The sequence below is a fragment of the Dipodomys ordii genome, unplaced genomic scaffold (assembly GCF_000151885.1).
Source record: "Dipodomys ordii isolate 6190 unplaced genomic scaffold, Dord_2.0 Scaffold178, whole genome shotgun sequence".
NCBI classification, from domain to species: domain Eukaryota; kingdom Metazoa; phylum Chordata; class Mammalia; order Rodentia; family Heteromyidae; genus Dipodomys; species Dipodomys ordii.
The window spans coordinates 348087-351775 of NW_012267394.1; the positions used below are offsets into that span (position 1 = coordinate 348087).

General features: G+C 39.7%; 1 pseudogene; it reads left to right on the forward strand.

Annotated features, from left to right (window-relative positions):
- The first annotated feature begins 2796 nt into the window (after positions 1–2796).
- On the forward strand, positions 2797–3298 carry LOC105998966 (annotated as a pseudogene).
- The last annotated feature ends 391 nt before the right edge of the window (positions 3299–3689 follow it).

Below are 3689 nucleotides of genomic sequence, written 5' to 3' on the forward strand. Positions count from 1 at the left end.
TCTTCAACCTAGTATTACAAAGCCTAGGTAGGACAATAATTAAAGATGCAGACATAATGGGAATCCAAATAGAGAAAGATGAAGTAAAAGTCTCCCTCTTTGCAGATGACATGATCTTGTATTTAAAGAAACCCACGGACTGCACTCCAAGTTACTTGACCTGATTGGATAATTTGGAAAGTTGCAGGGTATAAAATTAGCCCTCAGAAAACAATGGCTTTTCTGTATGCCAATATTGAGAAGAGTGCGGCTGAAATTAGGAAAGCAACTCCTTTTGTAATAGCCCCACAAAAAAAGTAAAATACTTAGGAATCAACTTAACAAAACAGGTGAAGGACCTACATGATGAAAACTTTAAAAACCTGAAACAAAGGAAATTAAAGGAGAACTAAGCAAGTGGAAAAACCTCCCATGCTCCTGGATTGGGAGGATTAACATTGTGAAAATGGCAATACTGCCAAAGGCTATATAGAAATTCAATGTGATACCTATCAATATCCCAAACTCATTCTTCAATGAAATAGAAGAAACAATCCAAAAATTCGTAGGAAACAACAAAAGACCCTGAAGAGCAAAAATGATCCTTAACAGAAAGAACTTCAAACTCTACTACGAAGCCATAGTAATCAAAACAGCTTGGTACTGGCACAAAGACCAATGGAATAGAATTGAAAACCCAGAAATGAACCCACAGACTTATAGCCACCTAATATTTGATAAAGGAGTTAAAATAATAGAATGAAAGAAATCCAGTCTCCTCAGTAAATGCTGCTGGAAAAATTGGTTAATAACCTGTAAAAAACAAAATCTAGATCCCTATATATCACCCTGCACAAGAATAAACTCCAAATGGATCAAAGACCTAGGAGTCAAAGCAGATAACTTGAAAATATTACATGAAGGAATAGGAGAAACCCTAGGTCTCCTTGACACAGGCCGAAATTTTCTTTTTTCTTTTTTTAAATAAATTTTTTATTGTGAAAATACTGTACAGAGGGGTTACAGTTACATGAGAAAAATAATGAGCACATTTCTTATCCAGCATTGTTGACTCCTCCTTTGTTTTTTCCTCTACCATCCCGTCCTTCTCACCTCCTCCACTACATCCCCCAATCCCCTTGCCCCCGTTACCACCCCAACCCCAACCTAAATTGTAAAGTTCGTTTTTCGACATAGCATCTTGTACATCTCATTGTTGCAATGGGTCAATTTGTATCCCGATTTAAACTTGTTTTTTTTTCCCTTCCCCTCCCCAAATTATACCAACATCAAATACAGTGAAAATAGGAGTTATACAGTGGCAGAGGGACATACAAAGCAAAAAAAAATATCACATAGTACCTTATAAATACGTTAAAAAACAATAGCAAAGAAGAAAATACCACTTGTAATAGACACTGAAACATAACAAATCAAAGAAAGGTTGGACAAATGGGATTGTATGAAGCTGCTGAGGTTCTGCATGGTAAAGGACATAGCTAGTAAGATCAACAGAAAGCTCACAGATTGGGAGAAGATCTTCACTAGCCATACAACAGACAAGGGTATCACATCTAAAATATACTTGGATCTCAAAAAATTAAATCCTTCAACAATAAATTCTCAAAGAAACAACTGCCCAATAAATAAGTGGGCTAAAACCTTAAAGAGATACTTCTCTGAAGAGAAAATAAGAATGGCCAATAGACACATGAAGAAATGCTCAACCTCCTTAGCCATAAAAGAAATGTAAATCAAAACAACATTGAGATTCCACCTCACCTCAGTTACAATTGCTATAATCAAGAATTCTAGTAAGAACAGAGGCTGGAGGGGATGTGGCCAGTAGGAAACCCTACTGCATTGTTGGTGGGAATGTAAACTTGTTCAACCACTTTAGAAAGTAGTATGGAAGTTCCTCAAAAGACTCCACATAGAGCTTCCCTATGACCCAGCAACCCCACTTTGGGGCATTTACCCAAATGATCACAAACATGGCCATACTAAGGCTACCAGCACAGCTATGTTGATTTCAGCATTATTTACTATAGCTAAAATATGGAACCAACCCAGATGTCCCTCAGTAGATAAATGGATCAAGAAAATATGGTATATATATACAATGGAATTCTATGCCTCCATCAGCAAGAGTGACATCGACCTATTTGTTAGAAATGGAAATACTTGGAAAAAATTATAATATTAAGTTAAGTAAGCCCAGCCCAAAGAAGTACAGGTTCCATTGTTTCCCTCATTTGCAATAACTAGTACATGTGTAAGACAAGTAGAAAAGATCAAAAGCAATGTACAATGACCATATAAGATGATGTTTAACAAAATGAACCCAAAAATAGGGACACAAATAATTTTATTTCTTTCTTGCTATTGTTTCCAATGTATTTGTAATATACCATGTGATATTTTTGTTTCTTTGTATGTTCCTCCCCCATGGTATAACCCCTATTTTCACTGTATTTGATGTCGGTGCCCTGCATCTTGTATATACACTTCTCTAATTTGGGGAGGGGAAGGGAAAAAACAAAAATGCATAAATAAGGATACAGGTTGACCCATTGTAACAATGAGATGTACAAAACACTATGTTGAAAACAAACTTTACAACTTGGATAGGGGAGGGGGTGAGGGGGGAGAGTGTAGTTGTAGAGGTGGGAGGAAATGGATGGTAGGGAAAAAATAAAGGAGCAGGCAACACTGCTTGATAAGAAATGTACTCATTACCTTTCTCATGTAACTTTAATCCCTCGTACAGTATTTTATAATAAAAAATGTACAAAAGATACCTTTAAACCGTTTTTCCGCGCTACCCGGGCCGGGCTCAATATGGCGTTGTTCTGGATTCCCATCGTAACTTCCAAGGGAAACTAACACGATGTCCGGAGCCCTGGATGTCCTGCAGATGAAGGAGGAGAACGTGCTCAAGTTCCTGGAGGCGGGCACGCACCTGGGCGCCACCAACCCGGACTTCCCACCAACCTGGACTTCCCACCAACCTGGACTTCCAGATGGAACAGTACATCTACAAGAGGAAAACCGACGGCATCTACATCATTAACCTGAAGCGGACATGGGAGAAGCTGCTGCTGGCCGCACGTGCCATTGTGGCCATCAAGAACCCCGGGGACGTGAGCGTCATCTCCTCCTGAAACACCGGAAAGCTCAAGGTGCTGAAGTTTGCGGCTGCCACGGGCGCCACCCAGATCGCCGGTGCTTCACCCCCGGAACCTTCACCAACCAGATCCAGGTGGCCTTCCGCAAGCCCCGCCTACTGGTGGTGATAGACCCCCGGGCCAACCACTAGGATTGGAGCGCCCAGCCCGCCACGGAAGATTGGTCTTTGGCACCCAGGGCCCAGGCCACAGAGTGGGTAGGGACCACTCCCGAGTGGTCTTGAACGCGCTGCTTGCGCACTTGGGGAAGGTGGAGAGAAAGGGGATGCAAAATAAATACAGATTTCTAAAAAAAAAAAAAGGGTCGCAGTCTAAAGTCTTTCCATAACCAAATTTACAATAGTTGAAGATAATAAATCCCCTGTTAAAATGAATATACTGGGAAAATCATACAAGTCTTTAAAATCTCATGTATAAAGCTCAAGCAAAATATAAAATAATGATAATGGTGATGATGATGACAATAATAATAATAATAATAGGATATAAAAATAGCTAATAGATGGAGTGGACCAAAAAAGA